Raw genomic sequence first — 18,243 nt, 5'->3', positions numbered from 1 at the left:
CCAGTAAAATGTTACTATCGGTGGACACTTCTATTGAAATAATATGGAGATTGCTATTTATAAGGAAAGTATCGGTTCTTTAAAAAAAAACATAGGTCCGATGCTGCTTCTGTCCCATGCTGCTTCTAAGACTGAGAACTGAGTGATCAAAGACTGCTGATTGCTCAGTTCTCAGTCTTTACTGAGCAGAGAGTTAGTGACTGTCAGTCACCGGCTCTGTGCTCTCTCCCTCCAGCACTCAATGGAGCACTGGGCTATAGAGGGGGCAGGAGTGGCTGGCTCAGGCTCTCATTGGCGTGCTGAGAGGTTGAGCCAACTGCTCATCCAGGGATCTGTGTGGATCCCAACTTTAAAGTTGGGATCTTTCCTGAGCCTGCATTGACCAAGTAACATCAGCCAGCAGTGGGCTTTAACCCTCTGTTGGCTGAAAACGGGTCACAGGATTGCAGAACGAAGTGCGCACCTGTAATCCATAGCAAAGGTAAGGACAAAAGCTTTGGCCATACTTCTCCTTTAATGTTTTATAAATGCTACCTTCCTGGTTCTCATGCAGGTTCTGTGACTTCAGAGCTTTCTCAGTTACTGACCTGGAACAAGTATGCAGATTCACGCTGATATTTCTGATAACTATTGATGATAAGCAAAATTTTGAGTTTTAATTTCAGCTAAAATTTGGAGATTGTGGTGAAATTACCTTGTTTTAAGTAAATACAATGTAAGTCCAATGAAAATGACAAAAATCAAGGAGGTTTTCAGTGTTTTTTATTCAGAAGGATTTAAATGGCTTCTAGGGGTAAGAGAAGTTCATTTCAACAAATTTCAACTGTAATTCAGACCATTTCTCGTTTCAAAAATGGCCTCTTATTTCTCTCATTATTTTACATTTGTCCATAGAAAAAAAAGTAATAAAATAAAATGTAAACTGACAATATACAATAATGAACAAGCAAACAAAAATGGTAATTTTCACCTAAGCAGCTCAATGATTGAAAAATTGTGAATTTTCCACTTCAGCAAAATTTCACTGACCGTGAAATTGGTAATTTCACGGCAAAATCCATTTTGCCAAAAACAATCCACTCCTTCCTTCTTAATCGACATACTTGCTCTTTGTGCCTTCAAGTATTCATGCTGTAATAGGCCAAGCCACTGGTATTTTAGAAGGTCAACAATGGCAGTTTCCATATTACTTAGTAGGTTTTTTTTTTTTTTTAAGGAATAATGGTCAGTCAACCTAAAACTGACATTCCATTGTACGAATTAACAATAACTTGTGTCTCTATTTTTTCTTGTTTCACATTATGAAGAATGCAGTGAGAATACCCCTTGATGGTTGGGAATACCAAAAAACTCTAGAATGTTTTCAGGGAGGTCTCAGTTCCAGGAGATATAAGTAGCTGACCCTGCCCAACAGATTACACCTTTAATGGAAACATCCATTTTTGGGTGGACAAGCTCTTTAAAAACAGCATCAGATTTTGCTGGTCTGGGTTTACATAAAACTACTCTATTTTTCTGTACACGTGTGTAAATGTGCTTCTGTAATCATCAATAAAATAGAAAGAGTGATGGGATCCAGAAATAAATAACATCATAAAAATAGGGAAGAAAAAAATGCTTCAACGTAATTGAAAAAATAAATCACCTACCATGTGAGGTAATAGAATATGTGTCTGCTAGGAAAGCAAAGCATATTTGTTTTTCCTTAGAGAGGAAGTTAAGTGTTTCTAAAAATTGTCCTATTGTTTGTTTAGGCATGATTTCTCGGCAGCTCTTATTATAGGTGCATACTTTAAAGCAGCAGCATTTTATTCCATAGAATCCAATCTCCATGTGAAGTATGTATCTGAGAGTTGTTATTCCTGGAATAAATCGACGTTGTAACTGAAATTTAACAGGGCATGAAGTATAACTTTTATTAAAGGATATGTTCATCTTTTGGAGCATGTTGCACATTACACTCATATTTAGGGTGTAATGTGTAACATGCTACAGATCTACTCCTTTGCACCCCCACCTCCGTGACAGTGGGCAGGGGTTCATCTCAGTGCATCCACTGTCACTTTTCAAAAACAGGGCGCTGATGAGCACTCATCGTAGTTCAACCCAACGTATAAAATTCAAAATACTAACCACAGCTTACAAAGCCATCCACAACACTGCCCCTAGCTACATCGCCAACCTCATCCACAGATACTGCCCAAATCGCCCACTCCGCTCCTCCCATGATATCCTCCTCTCTAGCTCCCTCATCACCTCCTCCCACGCTCGCCTCCAGGACTTCTCCAGAGCTTCTCCCATCCTCTTGAACTCCCTACCACAGTATGTCCGGTCAGCCCCCATCCTGTCTGCCTTTAGGAGATCTTTGAAAACTCACTTCTTCAGGGAAGCCTACCCCACCTCCACCTAAGAACTGTACTTGAATCACCTCCGCCAGATCATCCCCCGCAGTTATCACCTTTTGTATCACCTCCCCCTTCCTTTAGATCATAAGCTCCACAAGCAATGCCCTCCTATTCCTTCTGTACTGAAAGTATTGTAATTGTACTGTCTCCCTTATATTGTAAAGCGCTGCGCAAACTGTTTGCGCTATATAAATCCTGTATAATAATAATTGACACCTTCTCCAGATTTGTAACTGTCTGTCCATATAGAGGTATGGGCAGGCAAGCTGGAGGTAGTGTCTGCAGGAGCCTGACATTGCACGATATACTGATTGCAGCTACATTGCTATGCAGGATCATCAGAAAAAAACAATAAATGCATAATTTTTTCCTGCAAATATATGTGCATTTATTAATTTTTTTGTTAAAGTGAACTTAGCCTTTAAAATGTGAGAACTCATCCTTGACTTTGTCCTGAAGGTATGTGTAAGCTGTACCAAAGAACTTATTTGCTCTCTATTAGATGGTTACTTGAACAGATGTTATATCTATCTACAGTATTCAATAAGTGCAAACAATACCTATAGATCCTGGCAGGAATCCAGTGAGCTTGTAAGTCCCTGTACACTCTGCAGTCCCAAGCAGTATTATCAGTCTTGCCCAGCTCTCCTCTGTGGACAACAGAACACATCCCCCAATGATATGGAGATACAAAGTAGAGGAGGTGTTCTACTGCCTGTTCTAGGGTGACAACACTGCTCTTTTATAGACACAGTGATTGCTATAACTCAAGGACAGGAAATGTGTTACAGGAAACTTAACAATGAAAACTAATGCAGCCACCACAATTAAGGATTAACATGCTGTGATATATTACGTTTTTGTTCTTTGTTTTAAAGATTTAAATGTTTGGAAAAGTATTTTTTTAAAATAAAAACCAGCTTATACTTACCTGCTCTGTGCAATGCTTTTGTACAGAGTAGGCCCGTACGGCCTCTTCTTGGGTCCCGTCACCACTCCAGGCTCCTGCTCTTCTTGGTGCCCCGTATATAAGATGCATGTTTTTGATGCTTTTTTTATGCGTTTTGCGGAAAACTGTTTTTGCCCAACTGCTTGCTAGGCAAGGTAAAAACACAAAACACATCAAAAACATAACACATGTTTGTTTTTGAAGCATTTTTGCTGAGCTTTCAATGCATTTCAAGCCTGGTTCACACCAATGCAGTTTGTGTTTTGTTCGTTTTGCCGTGCTTTTTGCAGTGTGTTTTGCATTTTTGCATGCATGTTTCTGATGCATTTTTTTATGTTTTTGCATTTTTTTAATTTTTTTTGTTGTTGTTGCTGGACAGGATAAAAGTGCAAAACATATCAAAGTGCAAAACATATTAAGTTAATGGCACCTGAATACGCGACTGCACATGCTTTGATGCCCGTTGCTTTGTTTCTGTTCTGTTGTAGCCAGGGATATGATCACATGGAAACATACAAGCAGCAGTGGCTGTTAGACAAATAGGAAGAAGAATTCTAATATTTAATTCCAGCAGACAACAGTGGATAAACAGTCTAATTCTGGGCAAATGGCCATATTTATTCTGGGGTTAAAAACAGAATGTCAGGGCAATTAGTTCCTATTCTGTTGTGATTGGACGGTGAGAGATCACATGTGAGGATAGCAGTGGCAGCTGGGGAATGTGCGGGCATGTTTTCTGTTGAAGTGGGCGAGTACACATTCAACATGTACAGGCCTAGTGTACCCACCTACATTCACTGTAATTCCAAAAGGTTGATGGGAAGTGTAGTTTCCTGAGAGGAGAGGATATGATGTAATCCCGGCTGTTACACTTCCTCCTTGGCAGAGCAGATGCTCTTATACTTTGAATTGCAGAGATTACTTCTTGAAAATTCAGTTCAAATTTTCTCTTCTTGTATCTGTGTAGTGTTTTGTCTATCTCACAGTTCTTCTTTATCACATCACTCCCTATAGAATGTTTCTTACTTCAGATAACAGAAACAGAATATTCCAAATTTTGGACACACATATCCCAAATCATGGCCCACATCTGGTTCTCCACTTAAGGACCAGGCTTTTTCGGCCCTTTTTGTTCACATGTAACAATCAGTTTTTTTGCAAGAAAATGACTTAGAACCCACAAACATTATATATTTTTTAAAGCAGAGGCCCTTGTGTTATTCACTGGTGGGTTTTGCAATTTTTTATGTCACACAGTATTTGCGCAGCATTTTTTCAAACGCTTTTTCAGCAGAAAAAATCCACTTTTTTGAAATTTACTGCAAAAAAAACACAATGCATAACCCAAAGTTTTTGTAAAATATAAAATATGATGTTAAGCCAAATAAATAGATACCAAACATGTTACATTTTAAAATTGGGCAGTGGTGACAAATGTAAATTTTACTATCCACAGGTGATGCTTTTGAAGCATTTACAGGTTACCACTTTAGATTTACAGATGAGGTCTGGTGCTAGAATTACTGTCCATGATCTGACATTCACATGTGTGGGATAATCACCATTTGCGTGTGGGTGAGGCCAACGTGTGTGTTCACTTTTGCTTGCAAGCACTGGGGGGGGGGGGGGCACTTAAATTTTTTTCTACATTGCCAGAGAATGTAAACATCCCTTGTGACAGCAATAGTCCTATGACAGGTACACTTTATGGAGGGTTCTGGGATCAATAAGACCCCAAATCCCTCCTCTGCCCTTAAAAGCATTCAATCACACCAAAATTGGTGTGATTGACTGCTTTTATTTTTTTTTAAATGGCGTCGAATGTTTCCGAGTAAACTGGAATTGATGTCAGGCCATCATTTCCAGTTTACTATTTAACAGAGCCAAACAAAGCTGATCTGGTCTTTGTTCGGATTCGTGACTAGTCGGTGGCAGCACTGGCTAGTCAATTGGGACTCCCGGGATGGGGTTAAAGTTCAAGGCTTAAAGTGGAGGAGGGGCACTGCTTGTAATTAAGATCGAGCAGCTAGTTAGATTCTCCCATTGCTATTACAAGAAAACAGACCAAATTCAGGTACCCGCTCCCCAAAGGTGCCGATCCTTAATGGGAAGCGGGGGGGGGGACCAGTACCTGAATTCGACAGGTACCCTCTCCAACTTCCGGCCTAGGCGATCGGAAGCAGAAGGTGTCCTCCCTCCCTCCCTGTAGTCTTTTGGGACACGTGCAAGGGTGAATTTACCACAAGGCATTTGCCTAGGGCAGCATTTCTCAAGGGGGGCAGCACTGCCCCTCGGAAGAAGGGACACATGCGGCATGGGGACCTGGTGGGTTCCGATAGAGGCTGCGGGTTTCATGCACAGCCCAACTCTCGTTCCCAGGGATGTCTGGAACTGTTAAAGTGAGTGCCTCTCTCTCACCATGGTGGATGGTGGCTGGTGTATGGGGAGACAGTGGTAGTGGAAGGCTCTCTTGGGTGGGAGGCAGGGGTATTTTTGGTCAATCTCAGGCTTCCTCTGTGGGGGGGCGCCGATTTTTTTGTTGCCTAGGGCAGCACAAAACCTAAATACACCACTGGACACGTGACAGGTCCCAGAAGACTACAGGACCATTAACGAAGCGCAGCGCTACTCACACATGTGCAGTGGGTACCCGGCTGTGAAGCCACAAACTATCACAACCGGGTGCCCACACTAAAGATGCTGGCCTCCTGGAATACAGGACGGCCAATGAAATGAGCTGCGGGGGGGGACACCACAGGACCAAGGGACAGGTAAGTGGCTGTTTTTTAAAAGCTGTAGCTGCTGACTTTTGTTTGATAGGTTGAGTGGAACTCTGCTTTAATAAGAGCATTGTGGCATTTGAACTTAGGGTACACTTCTCCATAAATCCTCATCAGGTATTGCTCAATGGAAATTCAGCTGACCCTGCCCCTCTGCAGGGGAAAGCAAATAAAAAACCCTTCCTGGGGCCTCTCTGCTTAGTAGACCATCATCTCTGAACCTGAACCTCCTCAAACATTATAAAGGGGCACCCTGTGTCACCACTCCACCACTAGGAGAAGCAATCCTTGAAGGTGAACCAGGGGCGGACTTTGGAAACTCGGGCACTGCCCGAGGGCCCGGGGTCAGTAGGGGGCCCCATGAGATGCCCCTGGTACCTTTTTCATAGGCTTTTTTGAGTTTGGGCAAGGACACAGGGGCCCCATGATCCCCTATTGCCTGGGGGCCCCATGAGTTGTCAGTCCGTCCCTGAGGTGAACTCTACCTGCCAACGCCTGTTCTGGTGGCAATTCAAAATAATGGATTTTTTTTTTCATAACTTTCAATCCCAGTGACACTGATGATCAGAGCAATTAGAGAGAGTGAATCTTGAGAACACAGACAGCTATAAAATCCTGGCAGTGGTTCTAAACTCTCACCAGCTTTTCCAAATCTAAAAAAAAAAAAAGTTTTGCCTTTTAACTCTTGCATTCACTAACCTGCTAGTGCTGCTATTGGTAACATCCAAGCAGACAGATGGGACTAGAGCCTAAGTGTAAATAAAAACCCTGTCCTTTTTGAAATATGGTATTCAGTGCAATACAAGTTAGAACATTTTTTCCAGCGGACACGGAGACGTATATATACTGCGTTAGTAAAATAGTCAAGCCAGATGCAACTGTAAGTATGCGCTTTAGCAGTATGTGCATAAAGTGGTAAGATAATAATGTTTGCTAAACAACTCTATTAGCACAATAAATATCATGACCCAAGAGCTCGCTGACAGGTCTACTTGAGATGCTCTATACAGGAATGTGTAGGAGATCAAAGGCAATATTCTGGTTGCATCCCTAAATATTTTTTTTTGCAAGCTTCGGGCCTCAAAAAAAAATTTAGTCTGGTAATTGGATTAGGCAGCTATAAAAAATGAAAGACTGCATAATGAAATTGAGATGAAAAATATTTATAAGCCTTGCTAGATAAAATATGTGCAATCTGTATTTTAAATAACCAGAGCACGGCGCATTTCTAATTTATTCAATCGGTAAACAGCAAAACAGCACAATACAGGGAAAAGGCAAACAATGATACTTGTGCTGCAGACCTGCTGAATTGATCTCCAGTAGGCTAGACTGCTGTTTTAAATGGTGATGTATTGTCTGTTTGTAAATATAATACACTGGACGGACACAGTGGGGTATGTGCTAGGGATTGTGCTATAGCTTCTGGCTTGAAAAGATTTCTCGCTGGGTTGATTAGATGTAAATTCCAATGCAATAAGGTTAGCACTTACTTACAAAATATGCAATTGTGCTTATGTAATTATTTTTATGACTCAGTTTTTAGAAACTGTGAATTACAAAGTAAAATAAACCTGGAAGCAGGAAGGCAGTTTCTAGGCAGGCTTGTACTGCAGCTCTTTCTGTACATGAAAATGTAGAATGTGTTGCAGTGACTTTCTGTGGCTAGTATGAATATACCTATACTACATGCAGATCAGTGGTAAGCATGCAGGTTTTGTGGGCTTCAAATAAGTTTCTCAAGATCAAAGAAAACTTATTCTTCTAGTAATGCCATGGCCACACACAGTAGTGAAAAGACATGGTTATAGATACACTATATTTGTTTTTGCAATAATTGTTATTGATATTTTAAAGAAGAATAAAAGGATAGTACATCAGAAAATAAAACAGGGTATAAGCAAATTTGTACCAATTTAGAATACATGTATAATGTTTACAGTATATGAATTTACAGTACATAAACTAGAAAAAGGTTTAAATATATCAATTTAATAAACATCTAAAAGTTATGACGAGAAACTTCTAAGATGAATAAAATATAACTGGGTAAGGTTTTTCCATAGTAGAAAAACAGATGAGATCTGTATAAGCAAAACCGAACTAAACAACAAATTATTAATTGAGAAAGAAGGCTAATGACAAGTGTAACTTTTATAGAAATATTAGGCATTCATTACACAGATGTAGAAAAAATAAGAAACAGTGAATAAGAAGAGCAAAAAAATAAAGAGTGAGGTTAGGGATGAAGAACACTCATGAGTCAAAACACAATGGGGTTGATTTACTAAAAGTGGAGAGTGCAAAATCTGGTGCAGCTGTGCATGGCAGCCAATCATCTTCTATCTTCAGCTTGTTCAATTAAACTTTGACAAAAAAAAAATGGAAGCTGACTGGTTTATCGATTGTCATTTAGAATAGCAGAGATTTAATTTATCATTATCCAGATCACTTTTGTTTTTACCAGATCAAGTGAGATAAGATCTGGCTAGTATAAATTTAGAAGAAGATGAAAGAAAGAGCGCACAAACCTTGCACATTACCTCAATAAATAGTGACTAATTTTATTATTAAGGAAATATACTCACAGAGTGATGGTATAACATGCATAAGTAACCATAATCCAGACAGGGTTACAGGTAAATCCAAAAGGGGGGGGGGATGAAGGCTAACGTGTTTCGAAGGGTGCTCCCTTCTTCATCAGAGCTGGGTTGAGCAGATAGAGACTTCAGTATGGCAGAGTTCCCATGGCAAGGAGATATTCAGACACTGAGTGTCAGTATTACAGCAGTTCAGCCTGTTTAGTATAAATTTAGATACAGTGGGGGTTATTTACTAAAACTGCATGGTGTAATATCTGGTGCAGCTATGCATAGAAACCAATCAGCTTCCAGGTTTTATCGTCAAAGTTTAATTGAACAAGCTAAAGTTAGATGCTGGCTGGCTACCATGCTCAGCTGTACCAGATTCTGAGTGCACCTAGTAAATCCCCCCCACTATATTTTCAAAAGATTGTGGATATTTTACCATTAAACCTAAATGAGCTTTTTGGACATCCTAACCCAATACCATGGCCATGCGGGAAGGCATTTTTTCCCACTGAATACCTTATTTAAGGGGTCCTTCTTCACTGGCCACATCTGAAACAGGATCATTTATATTGACCATCAGTGTAACTGGGGCATTTACACAAGCCACAAATGTAATCCTGTTATTTTTTTCTTCCCCTTTTCAAAACAAATTAGCAAGTTTTTGTTAACAAATGCTATGAGTAGCTGGGCACTACCATGGGGAAAATGTACTAATGCAAAGATGTTTTAAATCAATACCATTCAGTGGGGGAAGGGGGGTCCTTTAAGGACAACATTAAACATACACAAATCCTTTATATGACATGCTTTCGGGATGCCTTAAATCTGAACATATATGTATTGGAGCAGTCCAATGTGCTCCTTTAAAAGTGAAATTGTTTGTTCAAAAACAGTGGCCAGGAATCTATCATTTAGCAGCGGTAGCACAATCACCACTAGATGACAGATTCCCAGTTAACCTCTATTTGTAAATAAACCAGGGCACATGTCACTCAGTGGCTGTAGCACTACAAATCCCCACCGACTTCTGTTTGTAAACCAGTGACATCATTGACAGTGTGGGTGGCTTTGTTTACTTTTTTTTTCTTGTGAATGAGAAAAAATGGGTTTTCGAGATTCAGATAATCTTCACCAACAGATCCCCGCACCCCTTTTGGAGGACAGGATATGGCAATGAAACCCTGGTCCTCATCAACATGGAAACAAGGTGCCTTGCAAGATATGGGGGCTTTGCAAGGGAGGGTAGTTTGTGTCTCATCCTGCTGGGATTAAAAAAAGTATTGCACTTAGTTTATACCACTGCAATGCAGTGGGTGCACTAAAAAAGTACTAATATCATAAGAAGGAAGACTTTGTGCCTTGAGTTTCACTGGGACTGAGCCAGTCAAGACCTAGCCCAGTCTGATGTGAATAAGCCCTTAAGGGGACCACACACTATTTTTTTTTTTTTGAAGGGACAGTACATGTTGGCACCTTGTCCCAGTGTTGATGGGGAAAGGATCTCTTATTGGAATATGTAAGCTCCCTTTAGAATATGGGCCATCAGATATCTGACCCCGCCCACCTTAAAGGTGATTGAGTACAGGGTACATATTTGCCATTGTTACTCATTCACAAAAAATGTAAATAGTAAATAAAAGCACTCACACCATGAACATGTAATTTATTGGATGCAAAATACAAAAAATGCCCCCCATGTTAATCAAGTGACAATCATGTTGTCCAACAATGTAGATCCATATCAATCACAATGACCCACCAATATGATGAACAATCCCAAACAAACAAAGGATTTCTTAGCACACTTACCAGCCAGCCTGCAAAACAACCAAATTGGCCATGTGTAACAGTTTGTGTTAAAATCAGAGGGTTTGTTTGCACACATTTGCAAATATATGTGTAAGCCACAGTCCCGCATCCAGGGGCTCTCTGTATTCTTTGGTCGTAACTCTAAATTTTCCAGAGCCTTCACAGTAAAAGCACATATATCAATTGATAGGCTAAGGGCAGGTGTATCTGGAGGGAGCCCACCCCTCCTTAAAGAAACAGGGAGGCACATGACACCCAGCTATAGCAAGATGACATCAAAGGCATCTAGTGGCCCTATCTAAACCTCTACTTTTAAAACAAACTGTTAGGTAGAGTCAATTTGATTGTTTTGCAGGCTGACTGGTAAGTGTGCTGGGAAATCCTTTGTTTGTTTGTTTGTGATGTGCATTGCCCATCCATATGCACCTTGCTGCTAAGGCTGGTTATAGGTTGGGACAGTTGCCATTTTTTTTGTACAGTTGGCTGAATTGGGTGCAGGAACACACTGGACACATTTGCTGTCACTTTGCTATCGCTTGGCATCACATGTGTCCCTGTGCCTTTAAGGATGGATGGGATTCCTCCTGGCACACCAGCCCATAACCTGTACATTGATATATGTGATCCCACTGTGGAGACTCTGGAAATTTTAGAGATAGGACCGAAGTATACAGAGGCCCCTTGATGTATTTGGAAATGTGTGCAAACAAAACCCTCTGTTTTTAACGCAAACTGTTAGACAGGGCCAGTTTGGTTGTTTGGCAGGCTGGCTGGTAAGTATGCTGGGAAATCCTTTGTTAGTGATGTGCATTGCCCTTCTATGTGCACCTTGCTGATAAGGCTGGTTACAGGTTGGAACAGTTGCCATTTTTTTATACAGTATGCTGGGTGATGTCATTTACCAAATATGTTCATGAACATATTAGGTCAATTATTTCATCCATGATCCCCAGACTATATGTTTACAAACAAAAATCAGCAGAGTTCTGTCATTTTGTGGCTGATGATTGTTTATTCCCTCCCGACAGTTTCTTATATCTTTTAGGCGCTCTGCTGGGGAGATAATTTCTGAGTTCCAAGGTCTGCACACCTGCTGTGCCCAGAATGTAGGATTTCTACTCTACCAGTTTTATTTTGTATTTGTTTAATACAATGGACAATGCAACAGGCGTATCTGGAACAAAAGATATGAACGTGTACAACCTAAACTCCTAAGTGGATGGAAACAAAGTCAGGAGTACCCATGACTTAAAAGAGGCTAGAAGCTGCCGTGTAGATCCACTTATAATCAAAATATCACTTTTGTGTGGATTGACCCTTAAACTGCTTTAAAAATGCCCATGTGCATAAAGATCATGTCTGACTTTAAGCTGACAAGAAATTTCTAAATTTGTTTGGTCAGCTGTCTTATCGTCTCCTTTGAATTGGCACTGGAACCTGCCTGTATGTGACATCCTTTGGCTCTGGTATTGTGCCTAAGAGCTATTTGATTTAGTCTCCGGGTTTCAGATGTGCGTAACACCAGACTCTAGGCTTTAGGATGAAATGTGTATCTGATAGAATAGAAATCATAGGTTTTATTTTCTCAAAAATTTTCAAAAGCTATAGCAATTCCACATCATTTTTTTAACACTTGAGGTTAATTTACTGTGTTTAATATACTATAAAGCTTATATTACACTTTGTTTTTTTGGCAAATTTAATCTCTCATTTCTATTTTGCTATCACAGAACATTAGAAGTATTAAGGCTAACATCTTCTTCATTGACATTAAGAATTAATACGTATTTGCAGTTTTTAGCTTTTGTGAGGAGCTTACAGCACAAATGCTATTGAAGAGAGGTTTAGTCAGTCTGTAATGCACTTGTCTTTCTTTCACAGTGACAAATGGTTGCTTTCTACAGTTTGTCACTTGAAATCTAAAACAATGTTACTAGCTATTAACCTTGACCTAAACTCTGGTGGACTTAAATTTCTTTTGACAGGATTTTTGCTCTAGTTAGTCCTTGACTTGCTTCCCCAGAGGAGCTGAGATGAATTAAGTTTAGAGGCAAATAAACATTGTTTTTTTAAGATTTGTTTTTCTTTTTTATGCTCTAGCAAGCTCCAATTTTAGTTTGAAGTCCCCTATGATGCCACAGACTGCTTTATTTAGAAACAAACTTTGAAAAGACCTAGGTAAATCTGGCCATTTGCTAATGTATATGGCACTTTGCAAATCTTTGCAACAGTGTTTCCATTGGCTTAATATATAAAGCCCAACTCCAGTTCACACTTTTTTCCTTTTTTCAGTTTGGATAAAGTGTGAAAGGGTAAAGACTTATCCACACTGTACTGCATGCTGATTCCTGGGTCCCCTGTTTCATGTGCTCATGACTGAGCAAGTAGAACCTCACACTATGGCACACTTTGGCTAACGGGGGGGGGGATGTGTATTGAAAATATATGCATTACCTCAACAGTTTAAGGGAAAAGAAAACAGTAGTTTTGATCAGCAAATATGTAAAACAATGGTATGTAAGATACAGTATATGGTTGGTGCAAACAAGTGGCATGGTGAATAATACTTAAACCCTTTACTAAGTACCATATTTTCCGGCGTATAAGGCGACTGGGTGTATAAGACGACCCCCTAATTTTCCAGTTAAAACATAGGTTTTGGGCTATACTCGCCGTATAAAACTACCCCCCTTCCGAGGCAACACCATTTAAAAACAGATTTTTTAATTGAAATGGTTATGACTTACCGATACTTAAAATCCTTCAAAATCCTCATGTTCATCCTCTGACATCATAAGTTCATGAATGAGATTTTGTGATACATTTGTAAGACAGTCATCATATGGATCAAATTCCAAATCAGATGGTTACGGCTGGATGTGCGGTAATACGGTAGCTTCGGCTACATACAGTATACAGTATATATACAGCCCGCTGGATGTGCAGTAATGTACCTACAGTATACCGCGCTGAGCCAAGCTGGCTCAAAACAAATGTCCCTATGACAGATTAATCTGTCATCCCGCTGGATGTGTGGTATATACAGTATACTGAGTATATACCACTGTGGTATATACAGTATACTGAGCCAAGCTGTTTCAAAACGTACCGGTACGTCCTTACGGTAATCAGACCGCTGGATGTGTGTATGTACAGTAGCTGAGGCTACATACAGTATACGCTGGGCCAATCACGGCGAGCGATGTATTCTACTAATGAATACAAAGCCTGCTCGGATTGGCTGAGGTTGTGACATCATCAGCCCACCTCTCTGACTCAGCCAATTCGAGCAGGCTTTGTATTCATTAGTAGAATACATCACTTGCTGTGATTGGCCTAGTGTATACTGTATGTAGCCGCAGCTACCGTACATACACGCATCCAGTGGGCTGATTACAGTAGCGACGTACCGGTACGTTTTGAAACCGCTTGGCTCAGTATACTGTATATACTGCACATCCAGCGGGCTGACAGATTAATCTGTCATAGGGACATTTGTATTGAGCCAGCTTGGCTCAGTACGGTATACTGTATGTACAGAATTACCACACATCCAGCCAGCTTGACCCAAACAAACTCAAGGTGTCACATTTTATACCCCACGTATAAGACGACCCCCAATTTTTGAGGTATATTTTTAAGTATAAAAAGTAGTCTTATACGCCAGAAAATACTGTAATCTTACCTAAAGGGAGTAGTACCACAATAATATTTTGGCAGTCTATAATAAACCCCTTTCCCCATCTGCCAACATGTTGGGGCCTAAATCTGATGTTGGAGCACTCAGAATAAAGTTCCTCCAAACATTGGTAAATGTCCATCAGTGGATCAATAAAGTCAGCCTCCACAGTGTTCTCTCCCATGACTGGGCAGTGGATTTAGTGACAATCCCAGGTACTAGGGAGTATCCTCTATGGTACCTTTCTCTTTCTCAGATGTGGCTGTAAGTGCCTCTCCATAAGCACTCTGTATCTCCCTTAATGTCTTCCTTGCATCACCCTGAGCCCTGGAACAAGCCACTTTTTTCTCTCCCTAGAGCTCTAATGAGTCCTGTAGTCCTTGTGCTCAGTGCTCAAAGCAAGCTTGGTCTGTATGAAACTACCTCTCCCACAATCCTCCGTTCCTACAAGCATTCACAGCACTTCAGCAGTCCACATTCTCTTTCTCTGTGTGGTGGGCAGATTTAACAGGCATACATAGCTCTGTAAGAACAGTCTCCCACCACAGCTGTGCCTGTCCCTCAGTAAACACAAGCAGGGACAGTAGAAGAAGCAATGAAACTGCACATGCTCCCTTCTCCTAGCATTGCAGACCAGGGCTTCATCTGCATGCTGGCATGCATTTTTAACTTGTGCTGTGATGCCCTGTGCCACACTTCTGTGTTGCAACTCCCCTTATGCATGTTCCTAGATTTGCTGTTAGGAAGCTGTTCAATTACTGATTTTCTCCCTCCCATGTTACTTTTTTCAAATGTTTGTGGTGCAACTCCACTAAATTGAATGAGAATTTCCCTTCCCTTGCTATATGCCCCCATGTGATTTAAATTAACTCACGTGACTACAACAGCACCAATCCATTTTGTGCAACCATCGGAACACAAAAAAAACTTCCTGCAATTATGTTTACAGGACATGTCAGAGGCTTCCTGCTTGGCCCACCCACCAACCTGACTTTCAGAGCAATTGAAAGAACATCACATGACCAGAGTATAGGAATAAGAAGCAAAGGTATTTGGAAAATGAATATTTATGTGTTCTGTCAGTTGTGTTCTGTCATCTATGTTTCTTTATCAGCAACTGATGGCTATTGGTTTAATGGCACTTTAGAGGTATATTTTCAGCCAAGGTTTGGTATAACAATAGTGCATATGCCACAAAGTTTGGTGTAGCATTATTGCACATGCCACTTCCACTGCCAGAACTACTCTATAGCCGCCCACCTCTGAGGAGTTTTACTTTCACCACTCATTGGGGCATGTGTATTGACAGCAGGTATACAGAGTAAGTGGGGGAGAGCCATCTCTGTACTCTCTGTTCCCTGCAAGTTCCATTTCCCATACTTCCTCTCAGGGGTGGACTGACAACTCACGGGGCCCCCAGGCAATAGGGGATCATGGGGCCCCTGTGTCCTTGCCCACACTCAAAGCACACCCAAAAAAGCCTATAAAAGGTACCAGGGGCATTTCATGGGGCCCCCTACTGACCCCGGGCCCTTGGGCAGTGCCCGAGTGCTCGAATGGTCAGTCCGCCCCTGCTTCCTCTATAATCCCCTACTTAGTGCCCCCAGTCCTTCACAGTGCTTCCTAGGATTTATTCTTCATGCTATACTCTCTGTTAGCCAAAGCAACCCCATCTCCACACAACCCCCCAGTCTCTCTCACCTCAGTTGCCCTGCTGCAGAACCCTGAGTCTCTCATAGTGCCCCCAGTGTTTCCCTCCACCCACAAAGACCACAGCCTCCCACAGTGCCCGTTGGCCTGCTGTAGAATCCCAGTCACCTGCAGAATCCTCCACAGTGACCCTCAGCTACCTTAATATTCTTCCTCCCACTGAGAGAAATGTTAGATTATGGATCATTTCTTCCTCCTAATGATCACCAATCATAGTGTGTTTTTTCCTTTACTGACCACGGATACTGGAGCATGTATTTCTTATACTGATCTCTGAGGCTGGCGCATGTTTTATTTTTACTGACCATTGACACCAGATCATTTTTTCCTCCTCCTGAACATTTTACCAACTTTTGCTTCCCCAATAATGACCAACAACAAGGCATTTTTATACTTCTATTGACCACTGATGTTGAGGTATTTTTGCCTCCTACTGATCATTGATGCCAGGTCATTTGTTCTTCTGACAACTGACTAGATATTTTTCCTTCTACTGAGCACTGACTAGGCATTTATTCTTCCTAGCTAACACCAGGGACTTGTTTTCTCTACCACAAACGCTAGGGAATTTTTCTTCCTACTAATTGTATTCAGTTTTTTTTTATTTTTACTGAACACTGACCCATAGCATTTGTTTCTTTCTACTGACTACTGACATTGTAGCATGCCAACTACTAACCGTTGCCTTTTTGCTTTATCTCTTGGTTTAAGAACAAGAATTATGGTAGTTGGGTTCTGTACAATAAACACATGCTGTTGGGGTTCTGTTAAAATTTTGCTTTGGGTCCCTGGAATAGCATTAACTCCATATAAAGGCCACTGTGACTTTAGAACAGCATCAGTGCCTCCTGGTTATCAATAACACTTCTTGAATTTATTTCACACATTGCCTCCAGTTAGTTGTTGTGGAAGTTCAAGCAGTTGTGTTTCAGATGCTGAGCATGTTCATTGGCCAGTTTTCTTACCTGATTTATCATGCAAAACAACTGACACAGCAAAAGATGTGCCTGGCTCAATGTGTAATACCTTCAGCACAGCAATTATTATTTTTATGGCTCATCATGCCATATGTTAGGTTCAATATTTGATACAATAAACTCTGCTGAACCAGCGCATTCGATATACTACTTATATCTGCCGTTAATTCAGCAGCTTTGTTGCTCATTTTTAATTACATTTTATCCATCAAGAAATGGATTAATTGTTGCCACTTTTTGCAACATTACACATTTAACTTTGGTGTATTTAGACTGCATAAATAAGTATTTGAAAACACCTGACCCTGTTCCATGTCTTTGCTGCACTACTGCATATGTATGACCCTTACGGTTATTTGAGAAAGTCTTTATCAAAAGCTGATTGGACCAGGTCTTTCAAGGAGTGTATAAGGGTATAAAAATATGTACGTGCAATACACACATTACACTCACTTCCCCTAGCCTGCCTGATCAGGCATAGTAACTTAAAGGAGAAGTATTGTACAGCTAAGCTTGTTTGGCTGTACTTCTTCTGTGGATCACAGGAGTGCAGTTTGTTCTGCACTCCTGTGACCCATTTTCTGCCGACAGCTTGTCCGCTCCCAGCAGATGCCACTCAGCAGGTCCAAGCTGGGGAATGATCTCATCTTGAAACATAACGTGTAGGATACGCCGATGACGTCAAGCCGTAAACCGGAAGTGCACATGCCGCCATTTTGAATAAGGGATCCATGTACTTTTATTCAAGAAAGACACTGTATAGTGAGTCCTTAATCCTGTAGTGTCCCATGTGGACACTTGCAAACGTGAGTGTATTTTGATCAGTATTTTAATAAAGTTGGATACATTTGGCTATGCTTCACTATATGGAGCATTTTTTTAATTTATCTGTGGAGCGTTTTGGAGCTTAGAAGTGCTGACAGTGGTGGAGATCTTTGTACCAGCATACCCTCCCAGGTTAAAGGGAAAGGTGTAGCTTGACTTGAGTATTCAGGTCAAACCTGAAGGTGAGCGCAATAGTGTGTCCGAGGTGGATAAGCACCAAGGGGTGACACAGAAGCACCACATATGTATATGCAATAGACTGATCACACAGATTCACTTGGAGCACAGCGGTCTTAAAGGGACAGTTCACCAGCATTCTGATACCATAATATTGGGACACTGGTGATGGTATTTGGTACACGATGCACAGGAGATATATCACATAAGCACATGTGAATATTTTGGAGTGTTAAAGGGACAGTTCACAATTTTATACGGTCCATTTGATATTTATATACACTATTCATTTAGCACTGGTATATGTAGTTTTATGGATATATATATATATATATATATGT

General features: G+C 40.8%; 1 long non-coding RNA gene across 1 annotated transcript in view; it reads left to right on the top strand.

Moving 5' to 3' along the window:
* The window catches only part of LOC149437142 (uncharacterized), a 470,898-nt gene extending 455,636 nt beyond the window's left edge, over positions 1–15,262 (top strand). Inside the window, exon 3 of the long non-coding RNA XR_016308166.1 lies at positions 15,163–15,262. This is a non-coding gene — a long non-coding RNA (uncharacterized LOC149437142). The remainder of the gene's footprint in view (positions 1–15,162) is intronic.
* The last annotated feature ends 2,981 nt before the right edge of the window (positions 15,263–18,243 follow it).

The sequence above is a fragment of the Staurois parvus genome, unplaced genomic scaffold (assembly GCF_062004578.1).
Source record: "Staurois parvus isolate SC_StPar_1 unplaced genomic scaffold, SC_StPar_1.0 ptg001302l, whole genome shotgun sequence".
In the NCBI taxonomy this organism is placed as follows: Eukaryota; Metazoa; Chordata; class Amphibia; order Anura; family Ranidae; genus Staurois; species Staurois parvus.
This window is presented reverse-complemented; position numbering and strand designations above follow the sequence as displayed.